Here is a 23987-nt window from a genome sequence, read left to right on the forward strand (position 1 = left end):
GTTGACTGCAAAGTAGGCCTACCTGCAGAATATCATGATGATCTCTATCAATCGCTAGCCAAACAAAGGTATCTTGCTAGGTGTGCTTTTGAATTAAAGGGCAACTACACCCTCCTCCAAAAAATGTTTTCATTTTTCCCAGATTTCAAAAGTGGTCTCCTGATGTGGTTTAAGCATTGTTGTGGACTTCAGTTTTTTTCTATAGCAGTATGATTTTGAGTGAAAACCTGAAAAAACAAGAATCAAGGATTTTTTTTACAATGAAAGCAGAATTAATCAAAAGATAAAACAGATTTTATAGGGCCCTTCAAACTGCAGAGTGACCGGTCAAAAATCTTAACAATAACATCTCTTTTGAGATTGCGCAAAGGTTTTATTTATCCAAACAATCAATGTAAATATGATATTGTCAAGGTAAAATGTAATGGAGGGTAGGTCATTTTGGCTACTTGCTCGGCCCACAAATGAAAGAAAACATTTAAATGACATCATCAGTATTCTTTTCATTCAGGCCAGTAGTTTTTAGTTGGCACTGGTAGCTTTTAGTTGGCTAATAATGACCGTCTTTTAAATTCTCATGCCCTTGCCTGGCAAATTTAAAAGATGGTCATTATTAGCCTGGTTCTGTATGGAATTAATGTACATTAATAAAGGACACAGGTCAAGACATTATTGTGAAAAATGTGTGCGACCAAATCATGCTGGTGCCAAGAACTTAGTAGAGTTGGTGGTAGCAGTGGCACTAGTGGAAAAAGTTAAGGTGTGTGTGCGTCCCCGTTAAAATACTTTTTAGTCTTTTAATCTGTTTTCACAAAGTCTATGAAGGGGTCAATGTTCCGTAAGGTGCTATTTTATTACACAGCTAATTTGTACTAAAGCTAGCTATTAGTATTCATGGATTTAGTATAGTCGTTAGCTTCCTTGACCCATACACCATTTAACAACAAACACCCTGCGTAGGCCTATTATTGTTGAATTAGCCTTTAATAAAATTTTAGTACTCATTGATGGGAAACATTAAATGTAATGGTCCTAATTAATGTGCCTTTAATCTGCACAGTGTACTGTTTGTACTATTAATGTTCTGGTAAATCTATTTGTAGTGTTTTTCTCTGTGTCAAGGCTTGTGTTTCACGGCATAGCAGATACACAATAGAGTGCCCTCTGCACCCAAGGATGAATAGAATGGAATATGCTCAAGTGCAGTTCAACTAAGTTTGTTGAGTCACTTTCCCTATGCTTTTTTTCTAGGTAATTTTAGAAGTGATTTGGATGTCAAAGTGCCCTGCTGTTGCGAGGGAAAATACATTAAGGGCTTATAGAATTATGGTGATGCTCAGTTGTAGCATTCAAAGAGGTACCACTCATTTGATTTGATGGTTTTTTTCTCTACTTTATCATGACTGACTGACTGTCCTCTCTCTCTCGTCTCCCGCTGTGCCGGGAAGGGGTCTGGGTGCGTGTGTGCGTGTGTGCGTCTGCGTTTTTGAGAGAGACCGAGGGAGACAGAGAGTCCAGACGTTTTGTAGCAAGGTCCGACAGCAGTCTGATATTAGCATGCTGTCCACTGTGGGGAAGATAAACAGCCCTCTGTCATGATAAAAAAAACAACAGTCCCTTCATCTTTGATGTGCTCCGACTCCCTAATTGCTTTTATCTACCCAGAGCCAGAGAACACGCAACGGCTGGATCTATCTTTATTAATCCCCATTCCCTCCCTACCTGATTACACTGCCTCTGCCTGCCTGGACTTGCCGGGTCTGTAGCCAAGAGAGACTAAAATACCCAATATATCTAGGTGAAGATATAGAGTTTAAGATGATATGTAATTGTTATTTGTTTGTGTTGTTGTGGGCTCTATACGTCATGGGTCTGTAACTATAGACCTGGGCTAAGTAGACCTAGAAATGCTCTCACCAGCCCTTAAAAGTAAATACTTCACATTTCCTATTTTCACCCTCTTAAGTGACGATTGACTATAATCATGTAATTCCGGCGCTTACCTTGGTGAATTGCAGTCTGGTGGAAAAGGGGTAAGGTCCATAAGAATACTCACCTCTGCTCAAGCTCCCCCAAACAGATTTGATGCTTGTGTGAGTGGCTTGTGTTGTCTGCCTTAGCAGTATAATGGGTCTCTGAAAATGGGTTGACTCCTGAAGCCGCATGCTTCTATCCTTATTGATGCACATTTTTCTTGATTCAAAAATGTGCATCTTGATACAGTTTTTAAAAGAAAGAAACCTGTGGGGTCGGCCTTCCATACAACTAAAATAAACGTCCGTATTGGAGGTGGTTGTGTGAAGTACATCAGTATCAATGCTCTCAATCGTGTATGTGATAAAAATCCCTTGTGTGAGCAATGGCATCACCGCATAGCTTCTGTCAGCAAGAACAAACATGATGACAAATGTATAGTGATGGGTGAAATAATCATGACAGTTACATATTGCTCTATTATTTTGGACGGCATTATATCGATATTTTGACTCCCAAGTATCGATTTGTAGGTCGGTGGGTCTCTAGACTGTTTTCTTTTCCCCCTGGTGGCACTAGTGCCAGTAACTTTTTCAATTGGTTGCACCAGCCTATGATTTGGTCGCACCACAATGTTGTTGCGGTGGCACGCAATAGAACAAATTAGTTAATTAAATTAATTATCATCTTATACAATAATTCACAGTGCTTTATTGGGAAAAATAGACTACGGAGATAGTATGATTACAGAAAAATGTTTTTTCATCAAACATGTCCAAGCAGGTTTGCATGATTCATGTCATTTTGATGTGTAAACCAGTGTTTGAAGCACATTGGCTAGATTGTTAAATTGCCACTCCTATTTGCCATATCTTCAATCTAAGCCTACTAGAAAGTGTGTTCCCTCAGGCCTGGAGGGAAGCAAAAGTAATTCCACTACCTTAGAATAGTAAAGCCCCCTTTACTGGCTCAAATAGGTGACCAATCAGCCTGTTACCAACCCTTAGTAAACTTTGGGGGGAAATTGTTTGACCAGATACAATGCTATTTTAAAGTAAACAAATTAACAGACTTTCGGTGTTGAAGGAGATTCAACAAGCACAGCACTTACACAAATGACTGATGATTGGCTGAGATAAATTGATGATAAAAAGATTGGGATGTGCTGTTTTCTTGGACTTCCAAGAAGGTTCCTTGGACTTGGACTTCACTGCAGCTTTTGACATTATCGACCATAGTCTGCTGTTAGACCATAGTCTGCTGTGCTATGGCTTCACACACCCTGCTATATTGTGGATAAAGAGTTACCTTTTGAATAGAACACAAAGGGTGTTCTTTAATGGAAGCCTCTCCAGGGCATCAGGAATTCTCCAGGGCAGCTGTCTAAGCCCCTTACAGTTTTCAATCTTTACTGATGACATGCTCAAAGCCAATGTGTCTATATGGACAGCCCCATCAAGAGGACCCTCCAGGATGATGTATTTTGGAAGACAGTGGTAAGCAGCCTGAAACTCCTGAAACCTATAGCGGTAGCCCTTGCACGGATTGAGGGAGACAATGCCATCTTGTCTGATGTTCAGACTGCTTGCAGATGTAAGAGAAGAAATCTGTACTGCCCTGCCAACTTCACTGTTGTTCCAAATAAAGGAAACTGCTGTTCTGAAATACATCAAAAAGCATGGAGATTTCTGCCTGAAGCCCATACACGCCACAGCGTACATGTTGGACCCCAAGTATGCTGGCAAGAGCATCCTGTCGGGTGCAGAGATCAACAAGGCCTATGGTGTCAAATTTGCACAGTTGGCCACCAATGTTACAACCCTTGTATTAGTCAGCCTGTCGCGTGCTTTGGTGTGTGTGTGTTCCCAAACAAGGACCAGTTGCGCTCTGAGGCTCTTTCCCCTGTTGCCTCCGTCATCCTCCAAATCCCACCAATATCAACCGCCTCAGAGCGCAACTGGTCCTTGTTTGGGAACACACACACCAAAGCACGCGACAGGCTGACTAATACAAGGGTTGTAACATTGGTGGCCAACTGTGCAAATTTTGCTCTTTTTGAGCCTGACAACAATCCATCCTCAACAAGGTTGGAAAGTGACAGTAAAGATGAGGCCTCAGAGTCTGATGTTTTAGAGGTGGACATTGAGGAGGTCCAGGGAGAAGACATGGAAGCCTGAGAGGAATACAACCAAAGCTTTAATATCTAGACTATAATTTTACAGATGTACTGTGCAAAAGTTTTAAGCAGGTGTGAAAAAATGCTGTAAAGTAAGAATGCTTTCAAAAATAGACATGTTATTAATAGATTTTATTTATCAATTAACTAAATGCAAATTGAGTGAACAGAAGAAAAATCAAATCCATATTTGGTGTGATCACCCTTTGCCTTCAAAACAGCATCAATACTTCAAGGTGCACTTGTACTATGTCAGGTGTATGATTAAACAATTATTCCAAACAAGTGCTAATGATCATCAATTCAATATGTAGGTTGAAACACAATCATTAACTGAAACAGAATCAGCTGTGTTGGAGGAATAAAACTGGATGAGGAGCAGCCAAACTCTGCTAACAAGGTGAGGTTGCTGAAGACTGTTTACTGTCAGAAGTCATACACCATGGCAAGAATGAGCACAGCAACAAGACACAAGGTAGTTATACTGCATAAGCAAGGTCTCTCCCAGGCAGATTAAGGCAGACAGGGGTTTCCAGATGTGCTGTCCAAGCTCTTTTGAAGAAGCACAAAGAAAGGGGCAACGTTGAGAACCGTAGATGCAGTGGTCGGCCAAGGAAACTCATCTGCATCAGATGAAAGACACATCATGCTTACTTCCCACCGTAATTGGAAGATGTCCAGCTGTGCCATCGGCACAGAATTGGCAGAAAACAGTGGGACCCGGGTACACCCATCTACTGTCCGGCGAAGTCTGGTCAGAAGTGGCCTTCATGGAAGACTTGCGGCCAAAAAGCCATCCTCCGACATGGAAACAAGGCCAAGCAACTCAACTATGCACGAAAACACAGGAACTGGGATGCAGAAAAATGGCAGCATTATTTGCCGAAGAGCTAGAGAGCCGTACATGAATGAGTCTCTGCAGGCAACAGTGAAGCATGGTGGAGGTTCCTTGCAAGTTTGGGGCTGCATTTCTGCAAATGGATTTGGGGATTTGGTCAAAATTAATGGTCGCCTCAATGCTGACAAGTACAGGCAGATACTTATCCATCATGCAATACTATCAGGGAGGCATCTGATTGCCCCAAAATTGATTCTGCAGAATGACAACAACCCCAAACATACAGTGAAAGTCATTAAGAACGATCTTCAGTGTAAAGAAGATCAAGGAGGCCTGGAAGTGATGGTTCGGCCCCCACAGAGCCCTGATCTCAACATCATTGAGTCTGTCTGGGATTACATGAAGAGAAAGAAGCACCTGAGGCTGCCTAAATCCACAGAAGAACTGTGGTTTGTTCTCCAAGATGTTTGGGCCAACCTACCTGCTGAGTTTCTTCAAACTGTGTGCAAGTGTACCTAGAAGAATTGATGCTGTTTTGAAGGCAAAGGGTGGTCACACCAAATATTGATTTGATGTAGTTTTTTCTTCTGTTCACTCACTTTGCATTTTGTTAATTGATAAATGTAAACTATTAACATATTTATTTTTATTTATTTTTCCCGGGCGCGTGAGCGCGTGTGTGTAGGCGGGCGCGTGAGCGCGCGTGTGTGTGTAGGCGGGCGCGTGTGTGTGTAGGCGGGCGCGTGAGCGCGTGTGTGTGTAGGCGGGCGCATGTGTGTGTGTAGGCGGGCGCGTGAGTGTGTGTGTGTAGGCGGGCGCGTGAGTGTGTAGGCGGGCACTTGTGTGTGTGTTTGGGTGTGTAGGCGGGCGCTTGTGTGTGTGTTTGGGTGTGTAGGCGGGCGCTTGGTTGTTTAGGCAGGCATGTGCGTTGTTTTCATTTAGCAGTGTCTAGTTCCCTGTGTCTCTCTCCCAGTTGAAGCTCAGTTCTGTGTCTCTCTCCCAGTTGAAGCTCAGTTCTCTGTGGTCCTGTTTGAAGCAGCCCACTGTGCGGAGCAGCACAAAGCAGCTCTCCTGTGTGGTCCCCCTCTCAGCAAGCTGTGCGTGTGTTGCTATTTGTGCACAGTGTTTTTTTGTAGGCCTATGTGTGTGTTAGCACTGTGTGTGAGCCAAGAGGAAGGCCTTGCCCCCTGAACCCTGGCAGCCCCCCCAGCTCTGTGCGCTAATTAAGAGATGTTTCCTGTGGCCTGTCTGCTCAGCCCTCAGGATAAGCATGTTCCTCCACACACATTCCTGGCCTGTCTGTCTGCTCACTGGCTTTTAGCTAGAGGAGAGAGGCTGGCTCCACACACACACACACACACACACACACACACACACACACCATGCCCAGACAGCCTCACACCATCACTCATCCTTAGCTACATACAACCCATGAACAAAAACACTCTTACAGCGAAAGGCCCCATAGTGAATCAGCCTCTGTTTGTGTGTGAGTGTGTGTGCATCTTCAGTGCATGTGGGTTCCTCTTTTTGTCTTTTTGTGTCTCTCTCCCTGGGTCTGTGCGTGTGGGGTCCTCCAGGACTTTTGTGTGCATGGTGGAATTGATGAGAATGAATTGAGAATGCTGGCAAGAGGCTGGGGAATGAAAGAGGAGGAAGGGAGGCCCTCTAATGAAAGATGATGAGGGAGAAACTGAAAAGATAGCCGGGGAGAAATTGTAATTTGTGCCAAATAAATTTTAATTGGGAAGAAGAAGCCGTCTTGTTTAGGGAGGTGGGTGGGTGGGCCTTTAACAAAGCCAAGGAGAAGAAATTGGAGAGAAAAGGCATGAGACACATTTAATACACTAGGGCTGTCCCCAACTAAACAAAAATCTTGGTCGACAGAGTCGTCTGCTCAATCGATTGGTCGACATTTTTAAACATGTATTTTACCATATATTGACACATCCTGTGTGTTTTTTAATCAAATCAACTATATTCCCTGAGCTAGTCTGATGCTTTAAGCACACTGTTTGATTGAAAAATGAAGACACACAAATAACTAGAGGGAGTCCGACCAGCAATTGATTTGATTGTGCCGGGCTCAGACTTGCTGCGCTGTGTAAAAAAAAAATACAAAAATAAAAGACAGCGAGTGACTTGTCTGTGTTTCTGAAGCTGCAACATAATTACCGCCATTTCTGACCGAAAACTTATGTTTCCGAAATCCCTCATTTGTTTAGGAAAAACATTCTAAAAACATCCTATTCCCTCAACCCTTGCTCTCTTTATGTGACACATGTATGTATCGCATGCACATGGCCAAAGACCTATTAGCACGGGACTAGTATTACTAGAGAAAGTTGGTTATGTAATTATTACTCCAGAATGTCCCTTATTCCAGGAGACTATTCGGACGGGATTCATTTTTTCCAAACTGCCCCCTGTAATACTTATTTATTCTTTTTTTCAATGATTTGACAGTTATGACGGAAGCCTGGATGTTTGAAGATAGTATTTCAGATGATAGGGCCACACAGAACTCGAGCTTGGTTCTCAAGTTTCTAAACCATACCAAACCATCTCTCCTATAGTGTCCCCATAGTATTTGAATTGAGGAAGTGTGATCACAGTCATATTTTAGCGATCTTAATGCCCCCCCGCCTTCAGATAAGAGCTAAACAGTGCAATTGCACTTGTGATGCATTTTAAGGCTATGGATGAGAAAGTTAACTTATAATTTCCAAACGTTTAGGTCAGTTGTATGCTGCTGCTTTGCGATCTATTAACAGCTTGCATTAAATAAGCTCTATTTTTTACTGACGCATTTGGCAATATTCAATTCATACACGCAAAACATATAAACAAAAGCATTCACGTTGAAAGTTGATAGGCTCCATTTAGGCCATTCATAGATATATAGCGTATGTGCAACACTTAGTTAAATTTATCGAACCAGTTATTGTTTCCTTGCGCAAAACCGCGAGCAACACCTATATAACTCAGACATTTCTCTCAAAACACAGGGATGTCGATTCACACGGTACTAGTATTTTCAGAGGATCTTGGTGTTTTCCAAAAAACAGTAGGTTATTAAAGGGCAAGTGAGATGTCTGGAATAAATGTGACTAGTTGTGGAAAATACTGGAAATCAATAAATAAAATAATGTAAGGAGCAAGCGCTGCATGCGTATTATGTGTTCCAAAGAGGTGCTGTATCGATTACAATATAATTTTTCTGATCGTTTAGAACAATATAAACAACACTAAATAAGGTATAAACATACCAGGGAGTCAGTCTGTTGTAACATTTTTCTGCTAAGCCTTTATTATAGCAAAGACTAAAAACATTCGCATTCCTTTGTGAATGCAATTTTCCTAAATGGAATGGTTTGTTTGTTTCAGCTAATTATTCAATGAATGCTTAATTTTATTTTAAAACTAAACTGCTTGATTGCATTTCAAATCATGAATGACTCGTATGTGTGAATGATCGATAGACTCATATAGGTGACAATATCAATGTATTTAGGCCTAAGCAAGTTACTGTATTAAGACTAAATAGGATGTGCTCTTTGGCCTACTAATGGTAGTGTAGCGGCCTACACGGCGGCTATACTAAGCCTACTAATGGTAATGACATTACATATTATTATAATAATAATAGTTATAACAATGAGTCAAAAAAGAAGTTGGAACAGTTTAAACTCAAAATAAATGTTGAATAACACCAGAGAGCCTGTTCTCATGAAAAACAAGTGTAAAGCCTTTATTACAGCATAGCAAAGATTTTTTTTAAACTGCTGAATTTGTGAAATTGTTTACTTGACAAGTTGCATGAGGCTTGGTACTCACGGAATCAGTAGGCTATTAACTTCGATATAGGGGGCGCTCTTTTAATTTTTGGATAAAAAAACGTTCCCGTTTTAAACAAGATATTTTGTCACGAAAAGATGCTCGACTATGCATATAATTGACAGCTTGACGTTTCCAAAACTGCAAAGATATTATCTGTGAGTGCCACAGAACTGATGCTACAGGCGAAGCCAAGATGAAATTTTAAACAGGAAATGCCCCAGATTTTGAAAGCGCTGTGTTCCAATGTCTCCTTATATGGCTGTGAATGCGCCAGGAATGAGCTTACACCTTCCGTTGTTTCCCCAAGGTGTCTGCAGCATTGTGACGTATTTGTAGGCATATCATTGGAAGATTGAACATTAGAGACTACATTTACCAGGTGGTCGCTTGGTGTCCTCCGTTGAAATGATTGCGTAATCAGTTTTTATATAAATCTGCTGACTCTGGAGAAGGCGACAGGAAAACTTCAACACAAAACAGAATTCAACATATTCAAGCTGCGTGTATCCAGCTGCGTGTATTTTTCCATTTGGTTCAGAGGAGAAACCAAACTGCCACAAATTATTTATCATCGAATAGATATGTGAAAAACACCTTGAGGATTGATTCTAAACAACGTTTGCCATGTTTCTGTCGATATTATGGAGTTAATTTGGTAAAAGTTCGGCGTTGTAGAGACTGCATTTTCAGATTTTTTTCTTAGCCAAACGTGATGAACAAAACGGAGCGATTTCTCCGACACAAATAATCTTTTTGGAAAAAATGAACATTTGCTATCTAACTGAGAGTCTCCTCATTGAAAACATCCGAAGTTCTTCAAAGGTAAATGATTTTATTTGAATGCTTTTCTTGTTTTTGTGAAAATGTTGCCTGCTGAATGCTAGGCTTAATGCTATGCTAGCTATCAATACTCTTACACAAATGCTTGTGTAGCTATGGTTGAAAAGCATATTTTGAAAATCTGAGATGACAGTGTTGTTAACAAAAGGCTAAGCTTGTGAGTGAATATATTTCTTTCATTTCATTTGCAATTTTCATGAATAGTTAACGTTGCGTTATGGTAATGAGCTTGAGGCTATAATTACGCTCCCAGATACGGGATTGCTCGACGCCAGAAGTTAAGCTAGCTTTACTTTTACTCAAGTATTACAATTGGGTACTTCTTTCACCTCTGCAATGTACTCTAACTTTATTGGTCATTGTTTTCCTTCATGCTGATGGAAAGTCTACATGTACAAACCTAGATGACCAGCCTTTGTACAATACAGTACTGTACATTTACATTAAGTGGTTTGTAAGGATGGTAAATTAATACTGGACAAAAAGTGGTTGTTTTAAAAGTTTTATATTTAATTTGATATGGATGTTCTGTGTCTTTGGACATAAATCTTTGAGGACAGGGTTTTTATCTTTCTGTATTTCATTATAATGACAATCACAGAGAAAGGGACAGGGCAACAACTCTTACAATTCCAACTATTGAATCCTGCAAGATAGTGTTCTTAATAATATAACTACTTTTGTTGCAAAGAGGAGATGTTATATCGGTCTGTTAATACTTGTAAAAGCCCAATGCACATATATGTATATACACTGCTCAAAAAAATAAAGGGAACACTTAAACAACACAATGTAACTCCAAGTCAATCCACTTAGGAAGCAACACTGATTGACAATACATTTCACATGCTGTTGTGCAAATGGAATAGACAACAGGTGGAAATTATAGGCAAGTAGCAAGACACCCTCAATAAAGGAGTGGTTCTGCAGGTGGTGACCACAGACCACTTCTCAGTTCCTATGCTTCCTGGCTGATGTTTTGGTCACTTTTGAATAATGGCGGTGCTTTCACTCTACTGGTAGCATGAGACGGAGTCTACAACCCACACAAGTGGCTCAGGTAGTGCAGCTCATCCAGGATGGCACATCAATGCGAGCTGTGGCAAGAAGGTTTGCTGTGTCTGTCAGCGTAGTGTCCAGAGCATGGATGCGCTACCAGGAGACAGGCCAGTACATCAGGAGACGTGGAGGGGGCCGTTGGAGGGCAACAACCCAGCAGCAGGACCGCTACCTCCAACTTTGTGCAAGGAGGAGCAGGAGGAGCACTGCCAGAGCCCTGCAAAATGACCTCCAGCAGGCCACAAATGTGCATGTGTCTGCTCAAACGGTCAGAAACAGACTCCATGAGGGTGGTATGAGGGCCCGACATCCACAGGTGGGGGTTGTGCTTACAGCCCAACACCGTGCAGGACGTTTGGCATTTGCCAGAGAACACCAAAATTGGCAAATTCGCCACTGGCGCCCTGTGCTCTTCACAGATGAAAGCAGGTTCACACTGAGCACATGTGACAGACGTGACAGAGTCTGGAGACGCCGTGGAGAATGTTCTGCTGCCTGCAACATCCTCCAGCATGACCGGTTTGGCGTCAGTCATGGTGGCATTTCTTTGGGGGGCCGCACATCCCCCCCATGTGCTCGCCAGAGGTAGCCTGACTGCCATTAGGTACCGAGATGAGATCCTCAATCCCCTTGTGAGACCATATGCTGGTGCGGTTGGCCCTGGGTTCCTCCTAATGCAAGACAATGCTAGACCTCATGTGGCTGGAGTGTGTCAGCAGTTCCTGCAAGAGAAAGGCATTTATGCTATGGACTGGCCCGCCCGTTCCCCAGACCTGAATCCAATTGAGCACATCTGGGACATCACGTCTCGCTCCATCCACCAACCCCACGTTGCACCACAGACTGTCCAGGAGTTGGCGAATGCTTTAGTCCAGGTCTGGGAGGAAATCCCTCAGACCATCCGCCACCTCATCAGGAGCATGCCCAGGTGTTGTAGGGAGGTCATGCAGGCACGTGGAGGCCACACACACTACTGAGACTCATTTTGACTTGTTTTAAGGACATTACATCAAAGTTGGATCAGCCTGTAGTTTGGTTTTCCACTTTAATTTTGAGTGTGACTCCAAATCCAGACCTCCATGGGTTGATACATTTGATTTCCATTGATAATTTTTGTGTGATTTTGTTGTCAGCACATTCAACTATGTAAAGAAAAAAGTATTTAATAAGAATATTTAATTCATTCAGATCTAGGATGTTATTTTAGTGTTCCCTTTATTTTTTGACATCCATACATACATACATACATACATACATACAGTGGGGCAAGTTGTGCAAGTTGTCCCACCAATTGTGCAAGTTCTCCCACTTAAAAAGATGAGAGGCTTGTAATTTTCATCATAGGTACACTTCAACTAGGACAGACAAAATGAGGGGGAAAAAAATCAAGAAAATCACATTGTAGGATTTTTAATGAATTTATTTGCAAAAGATGGTGGAAAATAAGTATTTGGTCACCTACAAGCAAGCAAGATTTCTGGCTCTCACAGACCTGTAACTTCTTCTTTAAGAGGCTCCTCTGTCCTCCACTCGTTACCTGTATTAATGGCACCTGTTTGAACTTGTTATCAGTATAAAAGACACCTGTCCACAACCTCAAACAGCCACACTCCAAACTCCACTATGGCCAAGACCAAAGAACTGTCAAAGGACACCAGAAACAAAATTGTAGACCTGCACCAGGCTGGGAAGACTGAATATGCAATAGGTAAGCAGCTTGGTTTAAGGAAATCAACTGTGGGAGCAATTATTAGGAAATGTAAGGCATACAAGACCACTGATAATCTCCCTCGATCTGGGGCTCCACGCAAGATCTCCCCCCACCTAGTGAATGACGTGCAGAGAGCTGGGACCAAAGTAACAAAGCCTACCATCAGTAACATACTACGCCGCCAGGGACTCAAATCCTGCAGTGCCAGACGTGTCCCCCTGCTTAAGCCAGTACATGTCCAGGACCGTCTGAAGTTTGCTGGAGAGCATTTGGATGATCCAGAAGAAGATTGGGAGAATGTCATACGGTCAGATGAAACCAAAATATAACTTTTTGGTAAAAAATTCAACTCGTCGTGTTTGGAGGACAAAGAATGCTGAGTTGCATCCAAAGAACACCATACTTACTGTAAAGCATGGGGGTGGAAACATCATGCTTTGGGGCTGTTTTTCTGCAAAGGGACCAGGACGACTGATCCGTGTAAAGGAAAGAATGAATGGGGCCATGTATTGTGAGATTTTGAGTGAAAACCTCCTTCCATCAGCAAGGGCATTGAAGATGAAACGTGGCTGGGTCTTCCAGCATGACAATGATCCCAAACACACCGCCCGGGCAACGAAGGAGTGGCTTCGTAAGAAGCATTTCAAGGTCCTGGAGTGGCCTAGCCAGTCTCCAGATCTCAACCCCATAGAAAATCTTTGGAGGGAGTTGAAAGTCCGTGTTGCCCAGCAACAGCCCCAAAACATCCCTGCTCTAGAGGAGATCTACATGGAGGAAAGGGCCGAAATACCAGCAACAGTGTGTGAAAACCTTGTGAAGACTTACAGAAAATGTTTGACCTCTGTCATTGCCAACAAAAGGTAAATAACAAAGTATTGAGAAACTTTTGTTATCGACCAAATACTTATTTTCCACCATAATTTGCAAATAAATTCATTAAAAATCCTACAGTGTGATTTTCTGGATTTTTTTTTCTAATTTTGTCTGTCATAGTTGAAGTGTACCTATGATGAAAATGACAGGCCTCTCTCATCTTTTTCAGTGGGAGAACTTGCACAATTGGTGGCTGACTAAATACATTTTTGCCCCACTGTACATACACGTATTTACATACAGACATAGACACATACATACAGACACATACATGCATGCATACATACATACATACATACATACATACATACACATACACATACACACACACACACACACACACACACACACACACACACACACACACAACACACAGTGGGGAGAACAAGTATTTGATACACTGCCGTTTTTGCAGGTTTTCCTACTAACAAAGCGTGTAGAGGTCTGTAATTTTTATCATAGGTACACTTCAACTGTGAGAGACGGAATCTATAACAAAAATCCAGAAAATCAAATTGTATGATTTTTAAGTAATTAATTAGCATTTTATTGCATGACATAAATATTTGATACATCAGAAAAGCAGAACTTAGTATTTGGTACAGAAACCTTTGTCTGCAATTACAGAGATCATACGTTTCCTGTAGTTCTTGACCAGGTTTGCACACACTGCAGCAGGGATTATGGCCCACTCCTCCATACAGACCTTCTACAGATCCTTCAGGTGACTGTCGAATTTGTATAACTCCTCACAATCATCACAGATAACATAGCTTGCACTGCTATCATCCTTTTTTACCACTTCACCAAATCTTTCCCAAACATTATTTTTCTGGTCTTCTCTTTATTTTCAACTCTCCATTTCACATCTTTTCCCTTCTTGAATTGTCCCTTTTTCCTCAGTGGATCGACATGAACTATTTCTGCCCGTTCCCAAAAGCATTTGGCGATTGGCGTGTAGGCTATTTGATGCACATACAGTCAGGCCTGATTGAGGTTAGGGCTTTGTGATGGCCACTCCAATACCTTGACTTTGTTGTCCTTAACCTCTAGCGTCGAGCAATCCCGTATCCGGGAGCGTAATCATAGCCTCAAGCCCATTACCATAACGCAACGTTTCCTATTCATGAAAATCGCAAATGAAATGAAATAAATATATTGAAACACAAGCTTAGCCTTTTGTTAACAACACTGTCATCTCAGATTTTCAAAATATGCTTTAACCAAAGCTACACAAGCATTTGTGTAAGAGTATTGATAGCCTAGCATAGCATTAAGCCTAGCATTCAGCAGGCAACATTTTCACAACAAGAAAAGCATTCAAATAAAATAATTTACCTTTGAAGAACTTCGGATGTTTTCAATGACGAGACTCAGTTAGATAGCAAATGTTCATTTTTTCCAAAAAGATTATTTGTGTAAGAGAAATCGCTTTGTTTTGTTCATCATGTTTGGCTAAGAAAAAAAATGAAAATGCAGTCACTTACAACGCCGAACTTTTTTCCAAATTAGCTCCATAATGTCGACAGAAACATGGCAAACGTTGTTTAGAATCAATCCTCAAGGTGTTTTTCACATATCTATTCGATAATCTATCAGTGGTGGCAGCTGGCTTCTCATCCGAAGAAAACGGAAAAATACTGCAGCTGGAGATTACGCAATAATTGCGACGGAGGACACCAAGCGACCACCTGGTAAATGTAGTCTCTTAGGGTCAATCTTCCAATGATATGCCTACAAATACGTCACAATGCTGCAGACACCTTGGGGAAAACGTGGAAAAGGTCAGCTGACTCCTAGCTCCTCCACAGCCATATAAGGAGTCATTGCCATGAGGCGGTTTGAAAAAATGCGGCACTTCCTGATTGTATTTTTATCTGGGTTTTTTCTCTAACGTCAGTTCTGTGGCACTCACAGACAATATCTTTGCAGTTTTGGAAATGTCAGAGTGTTTTCTTTCCAAAGCTGTCAATTATATGCATAGTCGAGCATCTTTTCGTGACAAAATATCTTGTTTAAAACGGGAACGTTTTTCATCCAAAAATTAAGAGTGCCCCCTATATCGAAGAAGTTAAGCCATTTTGCCACAACTTTGGAAGTATGCTTGGGGTCATTGTCCATTTGGAAGACCCATTTGCGACCAAGCTTTAATTTACAGACTGATGTCTTGAGATGTTGCTTCAATATATCCACGTAATTTTCCTAACTCATGATGCCATCTATTTTGTGAAGTGCACCAGTCTCTCCTGCAGCAAAGCACCCCCACAACATGATGCTGCCACCCCCGTGCTTCACGGTTGGGATGGTGTTCTTCGGCTTGCTAGCCTCCCCCTTTTTCCTCCTAACATAACGATGGTCATTATGGCCAAACAGTTATATTTTTGTTTCATCAGACCAGAGGACATTTCTCCAAAAAGTATGATCTTTGTCCCCATGTACAGTTGCAAAACTTAGTGTATGTAAACTTCCCGAACTCAACTGTAGCTTAGTTCCACAAGAATTGTACATTTATGGATTTTTTAATTCATTTTCTATTCATTCAACCTGCCCACCAGCCACCTGCCCTTCATCCACACAATATTTCATGACCCTGTATATAATCGCGGGTACTGCGGGTTATGAGTCAATCTGTGCATCACTATCGTTCAGCACTACTTGACTGGACAGAGAGAGCGAAAGAGGGTGTAGGTGGTCTGTTTTCTTTGTGCACCTCTGACAGCACTGGGCTTTAGGAAGCAGTGGGCAACTGCCGGCCAATTAAAAATCTCCCAACCACCTCTCTGAGCTGTGACAGGAGCAAGAGGTGATCAATCTGTATGGTTTTGGAGGACTACCTCTGCCCACAGAGCCCCCCTAGATACTGTCCTCTACAGTAATGCCTTCTTCCCTCACTCCTCTTCTTTTTCTCGCTTTCTGTCTTTCAGAATCATTCAAACTAGAGTTGGGTGGTATCCAGATTTTCATATTGTCATACCGTCCTTCTCATTACCGGCTTCATACACAAGTGGGGTGCCCAAAAAATGCAAGAAAAAAACATTGGGCTTCTTTCTATTGCCAGAAGTAATAGCAAATTTCCCTTTTGGGCTGGTAGCTAAATAATCTAACAAGCATATTTATCAATCTATACACAATACCCAATAATGACAAAGCAGAAAACATGTTTTTAGAATTTTTAGCAAATGTATATATTTTTTTAAAACAGAAATACCTTATTTACATATGTATTCAGACCCTTTGCTATGAGACTCGAAAATTGAGCTCAGGTGCATCCTGTTTCCATTGATCATCCTTTCGATGTTTCAACAACTTGAATGGAGTCCACCTGTGGTAAATTCAATTGATTGGATATAATTTGAAAAGGCACACACCTGTCTTCATAAGGTCCCACAGTTGACAGTGCATGTCAGGACAAAAACCAAGCCATGAGGTCGAAAGAATTGTCCGTAGAGGTCCGAGACAAGATTGTGTTGAGGCACAGATCTGGGGAAGGGTACGGAACAATTTCTACAACATTGAAGGTCCCCAAGTGCACAGTGGCTTCCATCATTCTTAAATGGAAGAAGTTTGGAACCACGAAGGCTCTTCCTAGAGCTGGCCACCCAGCCAAACTGAGCAATCGGGGGAGAAGGGCCTTGGTCAGGGAAGTGATCAAGAACCCGATGGTCAATATAACAGAGCTCCAGAGTTCCTCTGTGCAGATGGGAGAACCTTCCAGAAGTACAACCATCTTTGCAGTACTCCGCCAACCAAGCCTTTATTGTAGAGTGGCCAGACAGAAGCCACTCCTCAGTAAAAGGCACATGACATTGCGCTTGGAGACTCTCAGACCGTGAGAAACAAGATTCTCTGGTCTAATGAAACCAACATTCAACTCTTTGGCCTGAATGCCAAGCGTCATTTCTGGAGGAAACCTGGCACCATCCCTACGGTGAAGCATGGTGGTGGCAGCATCATGCTGTGGGGATGTTTTTCCGCGGCAGGGACGGGGAGACTAGTCAGGATCGAGGCAAAGAGGAACCGCGCAAAGTACAGAGATCCTTGATGAAAACCTGCTCCAGAGCACTCAGGACCTCAGACTGGGGTGAAGGTTCACCTTCCAACAGGACAACGAACCTAAGCACACAGCCAGGACAACGACCCTAAGCACACAGCCAAGACAACGCAGGAGTGGCTATGGGACAGGTCTCTGAATGTCCTTGACTGGCCCAGCCAGAGCCCGGACTTGAACCTGATCAAACATCTCTAGATGTTACTGAACGTAGCTGTGCAGTGACGCTCCCCATCCAACCTGACAGAGCTTGAGAGGATCTGCAGAGAAGAATGGGAAAAAGTCCCCAGATGCAAGTGTGCCAAGCCTGTAGCATCAACCCAAGAATACTCAAAGCTATAATCGCTGCCAAAGGTGCTTCAACAAGGTACTGAGTAAACGGTCTGAATTCTTCTGTAAAACATTATGTTTTTGCTTTGTCATTATGGGTTATTGTGTGTAGATTGATGAGGGGGAAAAAAACAATTTAATCAATTTTAGAATAAGGCTGTGACCTAACAAAATGTGGAATAATGTAAGGGTTCTGAATACTTTCCGAATGCACTGTAGGTAGGAGTTACCAAATGTCATTTTTGGTGAGTTTGGACATTTACAAGCAATAGTGAACGTGAGACATTGTGCAAAGTTTTTACTCATGCTTGTCTGAAGGAAGAACCGTACTGGCTCTGGAGCAAGGTGTTACATGCTGTGTCTGTGTGGAGTCTGGAGTCGCTCGGGCAAAGCTAACACTAAATTATGCTCCTTATCAATTCAGCCACATTCTTGCTTAACAACAAAGTTAAACTTAGGGATCACGTTAATGCAGAATTTTGCTTTTTTCACACCAAAAAAAAATATAAAACCATATAAGAAATACCTTGCTGCATTTTGTAAATGCAGATTTAAAATAATTCCTATTGTAATTTCTGCTTGGCATCTTCTCTACTCTGAGAATTTATGAACGGGCATTCTATCAGTAGACAGCGCTCTGACTGATGTGTAGCTGGTTTTCTCCGGTACTTTTCTCATTGTAGCCTACTTTTGCCATTTAAAATGCAAGATTAACTTTAAAGAAAACATTAAGAAATGTAGTTGGCAACATTATTTCAACGGTAAACATTAGAAATATAAAGGCCATGGATCTTTTTTGGAAAAATACCTTGCTTTTTCATTGTAAGCTAATTTACTTGTGTGGCTGCCAGCCAAATACCGTTGCACTTCTGTTGTCATCTAATGAAAATTAAGCTATTTTCTGCCGAATGTGCGGCACTAATGTACACTGAGTGTACAAAACATGAACACCTTCCTAATATTGAGTTGCACCACCCTTTTTACCCTCAGAACAGCCTCAAATTGTCGGGGCATGGACTCTACATGGGTAAGAAAGCATTCCACAGAGATACTGGCACATGTTGTATGGTGGAACCTTCTTGATACACAGGAAACTGTTGAGCGTAGAAAACCCCAGCAGCTTGTAGTTCTTGACACACACCTGTGCGATTGGCATCAACTACTACTACTAGTACTATTATAATTTATTGAAAACTTCAGTCATTTTTTTAACTGTATTGATGGTATTGAAAATCTATCCGTTGGCTACTTGCAACTACCCCGGTATACGGCATACTGCCCAAGCCTAATTCAGACAGTTTTTGTGTCCGTCAACAACAGACGCAAAAACTGCTGCTCTCCGACTACCATTTGTATGTGTGTCTTTCAAAAGTTAACTTTAGAAAACTTTCGGTAGTTAGATTGCATAAGACATTATTAATGTGTTTTTTCAATCTCTGTCTGTGCGAGCCTGTACTTTGTCCCTGAGTCTGTAGATATCCACCTGAGGAATTTGGCCTTGTTTTTTTTTTTTGTGGCTTTGGTTTAAATTGCCAATTTATTTAGCTGTCTGTCATTACTGCACAAATAACAATTAGCTGATTTCTCTGTGTGATTAATCTCTGCAGATAAGACATTTCTCAGGGTTGTCTGTTATAGTTTGGATTTAATAATAGCAATAATAGCAGCACTAGCAGTACTGGCCTACTCACACAAATCAGCAGCGTACTGTAATCCGGTGTAGCGGTAGCTAGCAAGCTATAGAAGGCCTATGTTCCATGGTGCTCAGGGTATGCCTATATGTCGGTCTTTTTGTATATCCAGCGTCCATGAGCTGTCATGAACTGGTCGTTCCCCAGTATGTTGTGTGTTTTAAACCACCCGGCCTGAGTCTATAAGCTTTTACAGTGCTGGGCCTTTCTCCCAGTGGACTCACAAACTGAGGTGAGACTCTGTGATCTGAACCCCTCTGTTGTCCCTCGACAAGGGGACATGTAGGGGGTGATGTGGCTCCAAAGGGTTGGCTCCTCTGCATGTGCTGCAGCTGCTTACTCCATGTCACTAGTGTCAGTCACCACTGTACACTCCCACAGACAGCCATGGACCCCTAGACACTGATCTAAGGTCATCTTTGCCTTTTCTGTGTGTGTGGGGTAAACTGATCATAGGTCTGTGTGCCTAAGGGGAATGTCTACCCGGAGTGTCTGTGTTATGGAGTTCTCAGTTCTGTAATATGCTGTCTCACTTGTACTCTCCGGCCGTTTACTAGATCAGGAGTCAATCTCCAAGCTTCCATCCCCAAGGCCTGTTCCATGTGTTTTAAAAGCAGGATAAAACATTGAGGCAGACAGAATTAATGGAACCAGCAGAAGAGAACTGGTCAGAGGGGAGGATACAGTAGTAAGTGGACAGAGAGGGATTGCGTGGGAAGCAGCCTGAGATGTTTGGCCAATTGAGAGAGCAGCGACAGTCCCAACCGTCACAGAGCTATGCTGGCTGCTGTTAAGCCTGTAACCATTGATTAAGACTGCTAATCAGATTAATGAGATAAAGGAGTTTAGGAGGGCAGGCTGAATCTGATGCTGAGGGAGAGATGAGGATGTCGTGTCTCTACTTTGGCCCCCAGGAGGGGGCTGGAGCTGTTGTGACAGAGGGGGTGTAAGTGTGTAATTGGTGTGACTCATCGTTGCATGACTAGTGTGAGAACCCAGGGTGAGATCAGAGACACTGCCATGGCCTGAGAGCAACATCTCCCATACCAATACATACCACAGTATATACAGCACAGTATGCACTGAGTATACCAAACATTAGGAACACCTTCCTTATATTGAGTTGCAATCCCCTTTTGTCCTCAATTCATCGGTGCATGGACTATGCAAGGTGTCGAAAGCTTTCCACAGGGATGCTGGCCCATGTTTACTACAATGCTTCCCACGGTTGTCAAGTTGGCTGGATGTCCTTTGGGTGGTGGACCATTCTTGATACACACGGTAAACTGTTTAGTGTAAAAAAATCCAGCAGCGTTGCAGTTCTTCACACAAACCGGTGCGCATGGAACCTACTTGAATACCCCATTGAAAGGCACTTACAGTGGGGCAAAAAAGTATTTAGTCAGCCACCAATTGTGCAAGTTCTCCCACTTAAAAAGATGAGGCCTGTAATTTTCATCATCTACAGAGAGTGAAGTGGATTTAGTGACATCAATAAGGGATCATTGCTTTCACCTGGATTCACCTGATAAGTCTGTCATGGAAAGAGCAAGTGTTCTTATTGTTTTGCATATTCTGTGTATACAGACTACGCTCACACTAAATGCATACTGTTTTCATGTCAGTTCACACACTTACTGTACTGTTAAACACAATTATTTTAGTTAATTCCTGCATTTCTACACATTTTGCCATGCTTATGCCCTGTTCTTATTCTGAGTGACTCAAACGTTATAACAAAATCAATGGGGACCCCATGCCATTACATTTTTGGAATTAGTGAGAATTTCTCCTTTCCAAGATAATCCATCCACCTGACAGGTATGTCAAGAAGCTGATTAAACAGTATGATCATTACAAAGGTGCACCTTGTGCTGGGGACAATAACTGCACATTTTAGTGGCCTTTTTTTGTCATAAAACACAATGCCAAAGATGTCTCGTTTTGAGGGAGAGGGCAGTTGGCATGTTGACTTCAGGAATGTCCACCAGAGCTGTTGACAGAGAATTGAATGTTAATTTCTCTACAATAAACCTCCAATGTCGTTTTAGAGAATTTGGTAGCATGTCCTTCCGGCCACATCCCAGTTTGTTCTCATAGACTAGATGTAAATGTAAATACTGTGTATATGTGTATATGTTACGTTTGCTATGGTTACATAAGGCAGATGGTTACTCAAGGAAAAAAATGTAAGTTGGGTGGATGAGTGGGCGTATAATGCGAACGTCTAGCAACGCGAAGGATGCGAGTTCGAATCTAATCATGGACAACTTTAGCATTGTAATTAGCTTACTACTTCATTTATTTTTTCTTATTTTTTTTCTACTTTTACCCCTTTTTCTCTCCAATTATGTGGTATCCAATTTGTAGTTAGTCTTATCTCATTGCTGCAACTCCCATACGGACTCGGGAGAGGCCAAGGTCGAGAGCTGGGCGTCCTTTGAAACACAACCCAAACACGCCGCACTGCTTCTTGACACAATGCCCTCTTAACCCAGAAGCCAGTTGCACCAATGTGTCGGAGGAAACACAGTGCACCTGGCCCGCCACAGGAGTCGCTAGTGCGCAATGGGACAAGGACAACCCTGCTGGCCCAACCGTCCCCTAACCTGGAAGATGCTGAGCCAATTGTGCGCCGCCCCATGGGTCGTGGTGGTTGTGGTGCTTACTACTTTTTTAAGCTACTTTGCCGCTACTTAGCATGTTAGCTAACCCTACTCCTAAACTTAACCCAAACATTAACCCAAATTCCTGGCTTAGCTAACGTTCTTCACTGTGGGGATGGTGTTCTTCGGCTTGCAATCCTCCCCCTTTTGGATTTTGATTGGTCAGACCAGTGTTAACCAGTTGTGACGAGCAAACCCGTATCCGGGAGCGTAATCATAGCCTAAAACGCATTAGCATAACTCAACGGACATAAATACCCCTAGAAACTTTTCCTGAAAATCGCAAATGAAATGAAATTAAATGTATTCAAACACAAGCTTAGCCTTTTGTTAACAACACTGTCATCTCAGATTTTCAAAATATGCGTTACAGCCAACGCTAGACAAGCATTTGTGTAAGTTTATCATGGCATAATGCTATGCTAGGCTCTGCTGGCAGCAGGCAACATTTTCACAAAAATAAGAAAAGCAACCAAATTAAAATAATTTACCTTTGAAGAACTTCGGATGCTTTCACTCAGGAGACTCCCAGTTAGATAGCAAATGTTCCTTTTTTCCAAAAATATTATTTTTGTAGGCGCAAAAGCTCCCGTTTCTTCACCATGCTTGGCTGAGAAATCGACCAAAAAATGCTCCAACTATAACGGCAAACTTTTTTCAAAATTTGCTCCATAATATCGACAGAAACACGGCAAACGTTGTTTAGGATCCATCCTCAAGGTGTTTTTAACAAATATATTCAATAATATATCCGTCGAGGCAGTTGGTTTCTCATAAGAAGCGATTGGAAAAATGGCTACCTCAGTATTTTACGCAAGGTTTTCTGCGGGAGACACCATGTGACCACATGCCATATATGGTCCCTTACAGCCATTCTTCAAGGGAAATGCCTAAAAAGACATCACAATGCTGAAGACACCTTGGGGGAAACGTGGAAAACGTAAGCTCATTCGTAGCTCATTCACAGCCATATAAGGAGTCATTGGCATCAGGCGGTTTCAAAAAATGCGGCACTTCCTGGTTGGATTTCTATCTGGGTTTCACCTGTAACATCAGTTCTGTGGCAGTTCTGTGACAAAATATCTTGTTTAAAACGGGAACGTTTTTCATCCAAAAATTAAAATAGTGCCCCCTAAATCTAACTGGTTAAATGACATTAGCACAGGCACTGCCTGTTTGAGTTTCTGCCTATAGGAAGGGAGGAGCAAAATAGAGTCGTGATCTGATTTGCCGAAGGGAGGTCGGGGTAGAGCCTGTTAGCCATCCCGGAAGGGAGAGTAACAATGGTCGAGAGTTTTTGAAGTTCGAGTACTGCAGATGCTGTGTTGATAGATCTTCGGTAGCGTTTTCATCAGATTTGCTTTAAGTTCCCCAGCTATAATAAATGCGGCCTCAGGATTTGCAGTTTCCAGTTTGCGCAAGGTCCAGTGTAGTTCCTTGAGCGGTCGTGGTATCCACTTGAGGGGGAATATTCCCAGGCTGTGAAGAAAACTATCAAAAGGCATTTGATAGTGAGGTATTTTAGGTTGGGTGAACAAAAGGACTTGAGTTCCTGTACGTTACCACAATCACACCATGAGTAGTTAATCATTAAACTTACACCGCCTTTCTTCTTCACGGAGAGTTCTGTTTTTCTATCTGCACAATCTATTGAAAACCCAGCTGGCTGTATGGACGGGGACTGTATATCCAGAGAGAGCCATGATTCCGTGAAACAGAGTAAGTTACAGTCCCTGATGTCTCTCTGGAAATAGATCCTCGCCCTGAGCCTGTCAACTTTATTGTCCAGGGACTGGACAGAGGCGGTGGATGGTGTGCACGCCTCCTGAGTCGGACTAAAAGTCCACTCCGAATACGTCTTCTCCGCCGGCGGCATATTGGAGCAGCCCCTGGGATAAATTCAATCGCTTTGGAAGGTACGAGACAAAGGAACCAATTCAG

At 42.3% G+C, this 23987-nt stretch overlaps 1 protein-coding gene across 7 annotated transcripts in view; it reads left to right on the forward strand.

The window, feature by feature from the left end:
* The window catches only part of LOC112254357 (bifunctional heparan sulfate N-deacetylase/N-sulfotransferase 2), a 191991-nt gene that overhangs the window by 123786 nt on the left and 44218 nt on the right, over positions 1-23987 (forward strand). Inside the window, exon 1 of one of the 7 annotated variants that reach the window (XM_024426898.2) lies at positions 23845-23962. The exons of the other annotated variants lie outside the window; for them this stretch is intronic. The gene's annotated coding sequence lies outside the window, so the exon portion shown is untranslated. Of the gene's footprint in view, positions 1-23844; positions 23963-23987 lie in introns of those variants that run through there. 7 annotated transcript variants of the gene reach the window in all.

This window comes from Oncorhynchus tshawytscha, linkage group LG01 (assembly GCF_018296145.1).
Source record: "Oncorhynchus tshawytscha isolate Ot180627B linkage group LG01, Otsh_v2.0, whole genome shotgun sequence".
Taxonomy (NCBI): Eukaryota; Metazoa; Chordata; class Actinopteri; order Salmoniformes; family Salmonidae; genus Oncorhynchus; species Oncorhynchus tshawytscha.